The sequence below is a fragment of the Oryzias latipes genome, chromosome 21, assembly GCF_053564925.1.
Source record: "Oryzias latipes strain Hd-rR chromosome 21, Olatipes_Hd-rR_3.1".
NCBI lineage: Eukaryota > Metazoa > Chordata > Actinopteri > Beloniformes > Adrianichthyidae > Oryzias > Oryzias latipes.
Genome location: NC_136257.1, coordinates 26,104,332 through 26,118,946, shown reverse-complemented (window position 1 = coordinate 26,118,946; position 14,615 = coordinate 26,104,332).

The window sequence follows — 14,615 nt, the reverse complement described above, 5'->3', positions numbered from 1 at the left end:
GGAGCAAAGCCTCACTTAGACTACAAACAATCTGTTTTATGTGCAACCTGTGACATTTGGTGGAGAGACCTTCAACGGGTTCTGCTTCAACATAAAAGCATAACAAATAGTAATAACTTTGTCATGTTTTTCTTTATGAAATACACACCTACCAGGATGTGAATAAAATGACTGAACGAAGAAATGCTGTGTATCAATTGTTCAATTGTCCTAATCCACAATAAGTCATCTCACTGTTTGAAATTCATCGGACATTTACAGCAAGCAACACAGCGTTTTAGACATGCACAGCAGGCTTTGGATTATTTATAAAAATTTTGCAAATCCATACCATTAATGTTGACACCAGCTTCATCTAAGAGTGTCTGCCACTGATTCATTATGCTGCTTTACATGCCCTGGGAGGAGGTAAGGGCCAAAGCTTGAAGTATTGCACAGCATATTAAATCTGTCTTTCTGAACATCAATAGGATGAGGAAATCGCAACAAGTCCGGAATGCAAATATGGCACAACAAATAGCCAGTTGGATATGGATGAGTTGAACTCAAATGTCCACCTTAGAAATAGAGGAAAGAGGAAACTTTAGTGCGGTGACGTCTGGTTCAAAATATTTATGAATAACTTCACTAGTTTCAAAAGCTTGGTTATAAGGTTAGGTTATATGGACAGTGTTTAAGTCCTAATGTATAGTTGCCCAATCCGGATGATCAGAGTGGGACTTTAAGTACCTGGAAACTAGACGTAAAGTACAAAAAAACGTGTTGTTAATATTTTGAAAATGTATTGACATCGTTCTAATTCCAATACATTGAGTACGATGTGCTGTACAGTTTACAGATGCCTTACAGCACATGTGTCAAACTCAAGGCCCGCGGGCCAAATGTGGCCCTCCGTGTCATTTTATGTGGCCCGCGAGAGCTTAAACGTTTTTAATTTCTTAAAATAAAAAATAAAAATTGGTGTGTGTTTATTCTTATCAAGGGGGAATGGGACTTGAAATATCGGATTGGGCAACTATACATTAGGACTCAAACACTGTCCATATAACCTAACCTGACAAAATCAAGTTTAAAGGATTTATGCTAGAGTAATAAGCAAATATACTTATGTTTTCTATGTGACTGTAATTGTCACTTTAAAAAGTTATAATAAATAAATAAATGAGTTATTTAACATTAAGGAGTAGTTACATTTATTTTTCATTACATTTAGTTACATATATAAGTTATATCTGGCCCTTTGAGGACAACCACTTTGCTGATGTGGCCCTCGGTGAAAATGAGTTTGACACCCCTGCCTTAGAACAACTTATTCCTTACATCAGAAAACTTTAAAAGCCCACAGGTGGACAGGATTTAACACATCAGCACAGGATTCCCACTATTTGCCTGAGACCTTTTCTGTACAGGAATGACATTTTAAAAGCGGATAGAATAGCGATTAATTCTGAACCTGCTGTAAAGTTTTCAAAATCAAAATAACCTTGCCTTTGGTCGTAAAAGAAATGAGACATATTTCGTGTTGTATGTCAACTTGTTTATCTCTTTTTGTTATGCTGGATTCTGCTGTCTTTTCTATATTTTTTTATTTAAAAATATCCTGTATGAAATGGGATTGGTAATTCGGCTTACATTGGTTTTGCTTATTGCGTGTGAAATGATCTGTGATGTGATTTCAGATTTCTTGGTTTTATTTTTAAACGGATGTTGCTGATGTTTCACATTTGATATTTTGTTCGGGTTTGTTAAGCTCAGTCTGCGTGTTTTTGTTTGCTTTCTGTCACACACAGTTTCTGTCACAATTAACTGTTGCCTGCTGGTTTGATGAACTTTCAGTGGTTTTTTTCGGTGGCTGGATCCTCATAATGTGTTGGAGTAGTTTTGTTTAACTTTTGATTTTTCAATCATCTGTTATGTATTTAGTTTAAGGTTTTCCTTTTTCCCCCTGTTTTTGTTATTTGATGTATTTGTTATGGAGCCCTAGTTTTCTTCAAGGTTTGGAATCTTCCACTGTGAAGCTGTAAACAAGGCTTCTTTTATGTGTTGAACCATGACTCTGAATCTTTTAACCCCTGACACCTCTCTCCCATGACTACATCATATGATTTCCAGTCCTTCTTTCCCCAGAAAAAAATGCACTTTTGAAGGAACTAAAGACTCCAATGACACAGCTGTAACTGTCACAGTTTTGCAGAGATACAATGCTTCTTTGCTTTGGCTAAAAGTAAAGATTAAAGGGCTCAATTTCCAAATTATAAAAAATGTACAAAGACTTTTCTTCCATCAGGTTTTTTTTCCATTAAATCTGCACACTGTAAGATTTATTTACATGCCTTTAATTGATTTTCATGCTTTTCGAGCTTGCATCATTCTTTCATAATGGACTATTCTAAAATTAGAAGGGGTGTTACCATTTACCACATTTATTCTGGATTTTATTCATTTCATTGGTTGAATTAAAGCATCTGAAGTATCAGGATGTCCTAAGATGTGATCATTTTCCATTGTGGTAAAAGATTCTTCTCAATCTTCTTTTCAAATATGTATCAGTGGGTGCTTTTTATGGGTTTATTTTCTATATGTGAGTCATATTTCTTTACTTCTTCGTGATATTTTACATTATTTTTTCTATAAAATTTTCAGCATTTATGTTTTAAACTAAAGATCAAACATTTCCGTTAGGGTCCACAGGTTGAGTATAAAGGTTTCAGTTTCAGAACCGCCACCACAATGCTTAACTGTTGATGTAACACACATCTTTCCACTAGTTTTACATCAGTTCCATTCAACATACATTCACCGACCACTTTAAGAACTGCCTTTATTCTTGGTGGCATAGATTCAACAAGGTACTGGAAACTCAGAGAGATTGGTCCATATTGACATGATGGCATCACACAGTTGTTGCAGATTTGTCGGCTCCACATACATGATGCTAATCGCTCGTTCCACCACAACAAAGAGGTGCTCTATTGGGTTGACATCTGGTGACTGTTGAGGCCATTTCAGCTCAGTGAACTCATTGTCATGTTCAAGAAACCAGTCTGAGATGATTCTAGCTTTATGACATGGTGCCTTATCCTCCTGGAAGTAGCCATGAGAAAATGGTACACTGTGGTCCTGAAGGGATGGACATGGTCAACAACAAAACTAGTAGGCTGTGGTGTAGTAACCATGCTCAATTGGTACTAATGGGCCCAAAGTGGGCCAAGAAAATACCCCCCACACCAAGACACCGCCAGCCTGATAAAAGGCAGGATGGATCCATGTTTTCACATTGTTGACACCAAATTCTGACCCTACCATCCAAATGTTGCAGCACAAAAGGAGACTTGTCAGACCAGACAATGTTTTTCCAATCTTCTGTTGTCCTGTTTTTGATGAGTGTGTGAATTGTAACTTCAATTTCCTGTTCTTAGCTGACAGAAGTGGCAGTCTGTGCGGTCTTCTGTAAAAACTGTATTCTCTGTTAACCCTGGAGATGGTTGTGGATGAAAATCCCAGTAGATCAGCAGTTTCTGAAATACTTAGACCAGCCTGTTTGGCACCAACAACCATGGCACGTTCAAAGTCACTTAAATCACCTTTCTTCTCCATTCTGATGCTCAAATTGAACTGCAGCAGATGGTTTTTACCATGTCTACGTGTATAAAGCGTCGAGTTGCTGCTGCCATGTGATTGGCTGATTAGAACTTTGTATGAACGCGCAATTGAACAGGTGTGCCTAATAAAGTAAAGTGAGTGTATGTTGCATCCGTTCCTGCAGTTCTTTCCAAAAGTCTTGTAACCAAGACTTTTAAAAAATTGAGAGGTGAGACACAGAAGGGGGAAACTGTTTTTTTTTGCTCTCTGTCTAGTAAAATGAAACAAAACACCATAATTCCACAGACCACTTGCAGTTTTTACTGTGTGGTCGGATGTACTTTAGTGAGCACATGCATGTGGCAATTCAAAATTAACCTACAGTCTTTCCCTACGGTCCCTGCTGTTTCACACTACACTATACCTTGCCTTTGGCTCTCTGAAGCTGGGACAAATGCTGATACCTCTTTTCCTTTTTACCTAGTTTCCACTTTTTAAAAAAAATGAACTTTTGCTTTACCAGCTGAAGCTTGTACATTGGCATTTGGGATACTTGCACAGTCATCATTACTGAGCACCACTGTGCACTCAATTGAAACAATCAATGGCCATTAACTGTTGCAAATTACAGTTTACATAACACTGCTGTAACAGCATGGAAGAGTATCCTTCAGCTACAGTTTCCAAAAAAAGTGTAATATTTCAAACTGGTTTGCATCCTGATCTAAGTGTTTTTAATATATAACAGTCTTCTAAAATAAATTTTCTTTGATGCAAGTGTTTTTTTTCTATTTTACATCAAAAATGATCCATTTGCTTTTGTTAATAATTTTGATTTTTTTTTTATTTCCTTCTTTCCGAGGCTTTTTGTTTTTTCATCACTTTTTCTTTTATCCTTTTACGTGTTGTTTCAGTTCTCCACGGCTTTCATCTATAGCTTCTTTAATGGTGAAATAAATTCTTTATGAGACAGCTTGATTAACACTTTATCTCCACTTAGCTCTGACACGGAATCTTTACTACATTGTCAATTTCAAACGATTTCATCAGCAAAAATTCAGCAGTGAGCGCAGGTAAATCTTTCTCAGGAAATGCAGTCTTCAATAATTCTGCTGTGAGTCTGGTATCAGTCATCCATCGACAGTAACACAATTTCTAAATGAGAAAAATGAGGATATTATATACTTACACAGACGGCTGCATGCAGCTGCATGGCTGGGTGAGAAGACGAACGAGAGTGAGATAAAGAGATTTTTGCAAGGATTTGCTTCTTTTTTTTTAACAAACTTAAATTATGAACTAAATGCATCTAGTTTGCATTATTGTGGATGGACACGCCCCCTTCCAGGGCAGTTCTCCATCTTAACTGGTGAAGATTTCAGCTCCTCTTCAACCTTGAAAAGATCGAAGTGAGCTGAAATGATAGATGGAAGGGTATTTGTCCATTTTTATGTGCTCCAGTGATATCTCAGAGCCTCATGCTTTGTAAGGTGGTTTCAGTAGGAGGTCTAAGAAAAGCAAATTCATAAGAGCTCCATGAGTGAGCGAAGAAAACTGAGTTAACCTCACCTGAAGGGCTGTTTACTTCCAGTGAAAAGTGGGTGGCGGTTCAGTAGAGACTTTTGGGGTGTAATTACCTTGATTGCTGGATTAGTACTAGAGAAGCTAGTGTTTGTTTGTTTGTTACTATCTCAGAGCTCCCCTGCAAATCTTTCCGCTGTAACACAGCAGCTCGTTTCACAAAGAGCGGATTAAACGTTATTGTCCTCTGAGCATCTGTTCAGTGCAGCAGGAGATGTTCTGACTCCCCACGGCTCCTGACAATTCATGCAAAAGTTTTCTTTTTAGAATATTATGAACAAAGATGTGAGTGTTTAAAACAGAGACAATGCAGAATGTTTTTCTTTTTAAAACAATTGAAGTAAAGATAAAAAATAGATTTCCATGCAGGATAAAAATTGACACCCTCCGGTGCATGTAAGTACAGTGTAATCCAGTGACAAAGACAGATTTGTGTGGTCACATGACAAATTTGTTTACTCCTAAAATAATTTCAATCCAGTGTTTGTTTTAATCTTGGCCAGATATAGCTAATGTCATCAAACCCTTTTCTTAAACTGGGCCAAAAGGGGGGAGACACTTAGGACGATCTAAAGTGGGGATCAATGGATACCGACCGGCCATTCAAAGTACAATGTGTGTACTGCGTTAATCAACTTTACAATAAAACAACTATGTTCATAAATAGTTTTCCCCAATGACAAAATAAATGACCTAAACTGTAACTATTCTTCATTTTCTTATAAACGGGGATGATCTTACATTTGAGTGACTGGGGACAGACTTACCCCGAACTAACACTGATAGCAGTGCGTTGTGTGAGGAGTCCGCCTCAAGACCGCCAGTAAGTTTACATGGTCTCCGTTGCGTGTCCGCTCCGTACCTCCTCCCTCCCTGGCTCCCAGAGGAATAATTAGTCCTGCTTTCACCCTGTCCCTGTGAGGTCAACATCCAAAACTTTAGCAATCAGGTCCCATACCATCTCCTTTCTCACTGAGTCCTTGAATAATGCCTGTTTTGTGTCATAAATGATGTCATGTTTTTGTACTTTCAAAATAAAAGTTTGTTGTTCATGGCAAAAATGGACAACAGTGTTATCAGCAGCGTTAAAGTGCGTAATCTCTAGGTATATGAGCGTAAATATAAATACATTTTTATAAAGTTTTATTTTAAAAGTACAATGGAAGTTTTAGTTTTGAAACCTGCATATGTTTCCTGTTTTTTCAGCTTTTTACCGCAAAATTGACGCATTGATCGACTGGAAACGGAACTCCTGTGTAAAACTTGCATTTGCGTTACAGAGGGCCGAACTTCAGACACAAACATGACAGGTAAACATTCCGATAGATTAATTAACATTTTATGTTTTTTTTGTCAACGCAACGGAGACGCACCACAAACGGACCAGAGGAAATCAGCCTTTATTTTTGCTGTAAGCTCCTAGTGGTTAGTTGGTCAACTGCACTTGTCTCAGGTAGATGTTGCTTTAAACTAGCCTAAATGTATTTCGTATAAACCTACAATTAAAAGTTAATTGTTTTAAAATAGTTATATTATAGTTTAAAAAAAACATTTCAAAGCATTTAAAAAAGTCATTAGAAAGGACAAACCTATATTAATCCAACCATCAATTCCAGCACTTAAGGAGCTGAAAAAGAAGTGTCACCAGGAAAACAATCTATGATTTTCAACTTAAAATATTTGACTATTAATAACTGTGGAATGTTAAAAAAAAAAAGTTAAAAAGACCCCAGGGCATGGACAGTAAAAATTAAGATTAAAGCACCACAAAACTTTGACAAGTGAGAAAGAATATTGGATGAAACAGAGTAAAAAGTCTTGTTACGAAGTGAAAATTAAAATTGCAAAAAAAACAAGTGGCAAAACTTCACAAGCAAATATTCCCATGCCAAATGCGTAATTTTGACATTTACACCGGTGATGGGTAACTCTATTGTGCGTTCAGGACTCAGTTTTCTCATTCAAAAAAGTCATTATATTAAGACCAATAAAATTCCAAAGTTGTGGCATTTATGGACTTGTAAGGGGACGTACTGAGACATAAAATGTAAATGGGCAGAGACCCTCCACACCTATAATAAAAAGTCATGCTCACTTCTTTCAAACTGCATGAGATCATTACGTCATAATTGTAAAGCCCAATAAACAATTAAAGAAACAGGTAAAAAATAAATAAATACATTGGCTTTTCACAATTCGAAATACAACAGTATAGACAGCTGTTTGAAACGAAACAGAAGGAATTAACGTTTTGCTCATTTACTGGAGAGAGCTTGAAATAGACAAAATAATAAAAAAAGACATAGCATTTTAAAAATAGTTTTCCATTAAACTGAACCTTGATTAATAAATTAAATGCATAAAGTATATTTTATTAATTTAGGATAACACAATGAACAATATTCATTTAAATTAAATTTTATTTACATAGCCCAAAATTACAACAACAGTCGTCTCAATGGGCTTTGTACTGGTAATTGTAAAGTAAACATAAAATCAAAAGGATCATGAATACATAGAATTCAATAGGAAAATTCTAAACTGAACTAACTAACTAAACAGCTACAACTAAACATATTTCAGTCAGACAACTCTTGCAGTAAGAAATATTTATTTGACATTTTTCCACATTCTTTAAGTTGGCATTCACATATTTTCGTTTGGCATAAGGCTCCGTTCAATTCCATAAAACTTCCATAAAATTTCCATAAAACTTTCGGGTAACAAAACCCCCCTTTACGGAGCCCACAGGTGGAAGCCGGGGAGGAGGGTGGGGCGAAGAATGAGCGCTGAAGGTAAGAAAGAATGAACAACTGCGCACCTGGCTTAAATAGGACGCTGAGCAGGTGAGTTAATTAACTGAACCGCCCTAGGGTATTTACCTGAAAAACACTGCAGCGAGTATCTGCCCGAAATACGATAAATCGTCATTTCAGTCAGACAACTCTTGCAGTAAGAAATATTCATTTGACATTTTACCACATTCTTTAAGTTGGCATTCACATATTTTCGTTTGGCATAAGGCTCCGTTCAATTCCATAAAACTTCCATAAAATTTTCGGGTAACAAAACCCCCAACACTAAAATCATCCAGAAGAAGAAAAGTGTGAATGTATAATCAGTGTGTAATAAAATGGGGTGTGTTTTCGGCAGCATTCCATTTTCATTTCATTTCCCAGTATGACTGCTATGTGTGACCCGGCACCATTGACCGTTTGGGCCGCCCCCGTTCGAGTACAGCGCCACGAAGGGAACATGCTATCTAGTGGATCTGCTATGTGTGACCCGGCACCATTGACCGTTTGGGCCGCCCCCGTTCGAGTACAGCGCCACGAAGGGAACATGCTAACTAGTGGATCTACTATGTGTGACCCGGCACCATTGACCGTTGGGCCGCCCCCGTTCGAGTACAGCGCCACGAAGGGAACATGCTATCTAGTGGATTTGCTATGTGTGACCCGGCACCATTGACCGTTGGGCCGCCCCCGTTCGAGTACAGCGCCACGAAGGGGACATGCTATCTAGTGGATCTGCTATGTGTGACCCGGCACCATTGACCGTTGGGCCGCCCCGTTCGAGTACAGCGCCACGAAGGGGACATGCTATCTAGTGGATCTGCTATGTGTGACCCGGCACCATTGACCGTAGGGTCGCTCCCGTTCGTGGAAACCACTAGAGGAACATACTATCTGAAAGAGAGAGGGAAAGAAATAAAAGGGGAGCCAACATAAAATTACTTATACCTGATCTTAGAACGTAAGCTCACTTCCGCAAAACGCTGTGCAGAACTATAATTTAAACCGCCAAACAACCCGTATGATACACTAACTTAACATCCAATCCAAAGCTTCCGATGGCGTATGACATGCTTAACAGCCATTATTCAAACTTCTATTAAACTAAGAACAAGTTTGATGGCCATAAACTCTTCCATTTTGGCAACTATATATACACGCGCTTAAGTAACATCCATTATTTTGAAGCTCCCAACGACAGTACCACGAACGAGCTTAATAGCCATAATTTTCTCCATTTGGCATACCAATTATAAGCGCTCAAGGAACATCCATATAAATGAGGTTCCATCCCAATATTAAGAACGAGTTCAACGCCCATATTTACTATGCTTCATTGGCATACTACAAACAAATGAGCTTAAGAACCAGATTCGAGCTCCGCGCATACTATGATACAACTTAGAGCAACCCGAATTTTTGAGGCTTCCACCTGGCTATAATTTTCTTTTAACATCTATAATCGAAGAATTTACATTCATTCTGCGGTTGACATTGATTAATTCATTCAGTCAGAAGTGTCATTGGAATGCAGAGGAGGTCCACCGCCCTTTCACTTTCAGTGCAGCAATAGGTACGTCGAGCAGTCATCGTTGCAGCATCAGATCAAGGAATGCATGGGTGACATTTCCTGGAAACGGAGAAGCTGATCGGGGCGTAGGGGTTTGCAGGCTCAGGATGCGATGCATAGATAAAAACAAAGCAGTATTAGTCTTGACAAGAATATATAAATAACCCAGAAACTGATCAGTTTCAAAATGATTGAGATAAATTAAATAACAGTGCTTAGAAAAAAAAACAAATCTGAGAAAGTGAAATTTAGTAGATAGTTAAGGTAAAGACCCATTGTGGATTTATCGCACCCTAGAAACCACCATAATTACAAATTCCAACAGTGAAATGATAGTGAAATATATGACCTGCACGAAATCTTAACACCAATTTTTTATATATTCCAATGATGAGAAAAGTAACCTTTGACAGTTTCAGAGGGACGCACCTTCAGGAGGCCATCGAGGAGTAGTAGATGGGAAGAGTAGCCAAGGAGATTTGTAGATGAGGAAGGTCAACATCCCACGTAGCAGAGGATTACAGCTCGGCTGGATTTGATGCCTTGTATTTGATATTAGTGGTTCTCAAATTTTTTAATTAGCCAAGGGTGACTGGATACTGCAAAGAGAACTTGAGAGCCATGAGGGATCATAGGTTTTGATATTATTTTTGCTAGACTGAACCTTAAGCATTTAGAGGCGGAGTATAACAAGCCTCTAAATGGGGATGCATCTAGCAGAGTGTCATCTGCTTAAAAAAGGCAGATAGAAGACTGACTTGTGGACACAAGATTTAACTCTTGAACTAAGCTTGAGAGCGCAAGTGATATATTTCCTACGGTCAGGGTAGAAGTTGCTCAAGGTGTTATTTAAACATTAACCAAGTCAACCGATGACACAATACTATTATTCAATATTGAAACAGCCTTAATATAATCTCCAAGGATGAAATAACCGGACGACCCCTTAAGAACCATCAGAGCTGTAGATTCTGGCGGCCGGACAAACACAAACCACTCTTCTTAAATCCTGTCCCCCAAACCAGAAGGCGCAGACTCAGGAGAACAAGTGGAGGGAGCCTGAAGACACAACAGGTATCACAAAACCACTCCAGGCATAGAGAGGGAAAGATCAAGCGCAAAACACGAAAATCCAGAACAGGAACACGTGGCCCAGGATCGAACTACCCAGAACAAGACACAAAATGAACGGATGACCATAGGACCAAAGCTACAGCAAATGTCAGGTGGCCCAATCATTGACGAATTATATCCAACCAGAATTTGAATAAACGACATGCTGCACAAAAGCAAGAGATGACATAATGGGGAGAGACAAGCATCAATGAACCACCAAAAACTATAGAAGAAAAATAAATCCGGACGGGTGGAGGACCGTACATTATAGATAACGTGGAAACCCAATTTTGAAAATAAAGTTTTTCCACAGAGATTCAAAAGACCAGGGATACAGAGGAAAGTTGGCCACCAAGAAATCATCAATAACATGCAAAATGAAGGGCACCCATTGCCTACAAATATCCAGTACAGGGCGATAAAGTCGATTTTATGAGGACTGCCACGACAACGGAAAGGTAAACCGGCAAACACCTCGAGCGCCAACTGAAGGCCAAGAGACGCCACTGAGAGGCATAGAGGCAGAACAGTGAGACCATCAGTGACAGTCATCCTCAGCCTTATATCGCGTTCGGAGGAAACTCGTGGAGACAGCATGGGGAGCTGAAGAAAACATATACTAATCCTGAAGGCGCATGGGGAACCAGGCCACTGATGCCCAGAAGATGAACTGCGAGGCGCTAACAGGTCCAGATCAAGTCACGTCAACCTGAACACTTCCCAGGGGCCACCCTCAGTGGCGGCTTTGAAAACGATGCCCCGGAAGAATCCATCACATAGAACCCACAAACCTCCAACCAAACTAGAGAGAGAATAACAAATTAACTGTCCAGCCGAGAAAACAAGGCCGCGACGAGACCGACACACTCACTAATGCGGCCGACGCAAGTCCCTGAGGACAGGGCAGGACCCACTGGGGTACACAGAGCGGGGAAAAACAGGCGGAGCAGAACCAGATGCAGAATGTGCGGGGGCAATGAACGAGGATCGCTGAGTGAATAAAATGAGCCATAGACGCTGCATAAGAGAGACCAATCATAGGGAAAATGTCCACAGAGCAGAGACGGGTCCAAGAGACACTGATTCACATTCTAACTAACCAGCAGCTACAACAACGAAGAAAACAAACAGAAGAACCGCCATAATAATAAAGCCATCATCAAATTAAAGATAAGATTTACACACAGCTCCCAAAGAACAAAACAGCAACAGAAAACAAATGCCAAAAGCCACGATAAATTCAGCCAGCATGAGAAACCTGTCCAAACGAGGACCGCCAGCCTTCACAACCACAGAAAGGACCCCACAACCCCTGAAAAAACAACCGGACGACGCAGAACTACGCAGCAGAAAAGGAATCAGAAGTGCATCATGAAGGACCCGGAGTCAAAACTACAATTCCCAGGGTCCTTAGGGGCGTGACGTCACCGAAGTAAACAGGAAGTGAGACGCAGCCATAGAAAACTACACGGGAAAAGTACCGCATGACGCTCACCGTGGATAATTGGGGTGACCACGGCAGACGAGAAGACCCGGACTACTCCTGATCGGGGGGCATGGACATCCCGAACATCGCGGAAAGCACACCCCTTGCGGATGCACGCGACCGCGGCGAAACGAACGCGCTGTGCGCCGTCAGCCGCCCGCGGACCGGAGGAGAAATTAAGGAGAGCAGACGCGGCGAAACGAAAACCCCACATCAGAAAGATGGGGATCATCCATCCGAAGGACGGGGGAACACAGCAAGACGCCGAAAGAGACGGAGACCTGCGGGCTCGGAGACCGGCGAAGAATGAGCGCTGAAGGTAAGAAAGAATGAACAACTGCGCACCTGGCTTAAATAGGACGCTGAGCAGGTGAGTTAATTAACTGAACCGCCCTAGGGTATTTACCTGAAAAACACTGCAGCGAGTATCTGCCCGAAATACGATAAATCGTCATTTAGACAAAAACCCATGCTTAAACCCGAATCCGTCCAGACAGGCAAAGGGGATAGTATCCCACAATTCCTTGCGCTGCCGATTTAACAGCAGCACCAAAGTTACACCTACTTAATTGAATTAATTTGAATGAAAGTAAAATAAAAGTCTGATAACCACGTGTTATTTTTAAGTTGACTGAACTCAAAAAAATTATTTATCTTAACTGAAGCAAATAATTAAGTTAGACTAATGTAAAAAAAGTTTATCTCTACAACATCCATCCGTGTCTTATCAAGGTCTTACGGAGGAAAAAGTATTATCTGAGGTTCTTCATCCACTAAATCATCTTCAAATGGACATGCCATGCTCCTTCACCTCTCTGAAAACATACTAACCTTCAACTAAACCTGCTCCAGACCAGGTTATGTTCAGAGCATGAGTTTATAGGGGAACTAAGCATGCCCTGAAACATACCTCTGTTTTTGGAACGCTGAGGTTATCCGCTTCCTTAGCCTCAAATACCGTGGTAACTCACATAACCTGCTTTTTGGAATACCCCCCTGGTGTTCGACCGCATGTTGATGAAAGTGCTACATGACAGTGATCCGTTGATTGACATCAATGACCATGAACTGCACTGATTCTGATTGGGTGTGCCACCACAAGGTTTTTACAGAACCCAACTGGGCATTCAATAACAATCTTCATGGCACTTTCCAATGCTGTCATGAGGATGTGTGATAAGAACATCGAGGTAACTTCGAGGTAATGGAGATTGAAGCTTAGGACAGATATAGATAATAGACAGATAAAGATAATTTAGTAAAAAGAATGCAATCATTACTCCATTTTGGAACTTTTACTGTGAAACTGGAACCACTTCTGATGTGATCCGATGCAGATATTACACACTCCGTATTGACATCAGGTTGCTTCATCTCAAAAGCAGCCTTGCGTGAAAGAAGGTTTTCAGTGTTTTATAAAGCCCAGAAGGTCTTTTGATTGCAAAGATTTCCATCAAAAATACATTTTCAAACTGAACAGAAGCTTCTCAAGACCAAACTAAACAAGCATCAGCTCTATGGATAAGAAACACTTATTTATAATATTAGAGAAAAGAAAAAGATGTTTGAAAATCCATCTTGACATGATATCAGTCAAATTAAAGTAAATAAAATTGTTCTATAATGTTTTTGTGTGCTGATGTTCCTGAAATCCATCAGCAGTTCCTTAAATTGCTGTTTAATAGAAGAAAACAAATTACACTATAGGGCATTGGCAGAAACAAATCTTTAACGGTATTTTGGCCTCAGAATAACAGACAGACAGCTGTATGTCAGAAAAATGAGTGCTCCGCTTTGACCCATTCCCCTAAGAAACCACCAGAACAGCTTGGTGATTTAAACCATTTGCTGAACTAATGAGGCATCAAGCCCCATTGTTGTGTCCCTGGTAAAACCATATGGTAGAATAAATCCCAAATAACACAAGCGAAGCAAGGTTTTATGAAAGTTGACATCGAATGCCACTGTATAGCTGCTATGCTTCATTTAGTTTTTTATTTTCTTTCTGCTACCATTCATATTTTAGATAACTTTAAAACTCTGGATCTGTTTGCAGGCTGGTGACCTGCTCTATCCTGAATTTTCAAACTTCCTCTATCATGAAGAATTGCTATATAAAACCACGTAAAAACACTAAAAACACGATTTAATTAGTCTTTAAAAAACTGTGATGGATTATTTCTTGCGGGTTTCTCTAAATCCTTAATACCAATACTGTACATGTTTTAGGAGCACAACAGGCCTTCTGGTATTTCATTTTTATGTAATTAATCCTATCCTGATAGCAATTGGCTGATTGGATAGTAAACTAATTCACACAACAAGAAAAACAAGCTCAAATATGATTAAAGAATGTCATGAACAAACTTTCTGAAAACAAAATGCACTGGGAAGGTTTTTCTTTAGTTTTTCCAACTCATTTGCACACCAAACCCTGTCTGAAAAAACAGGCCCTTTAAGGTTTGTGTTTTTGTTGAACACTAAA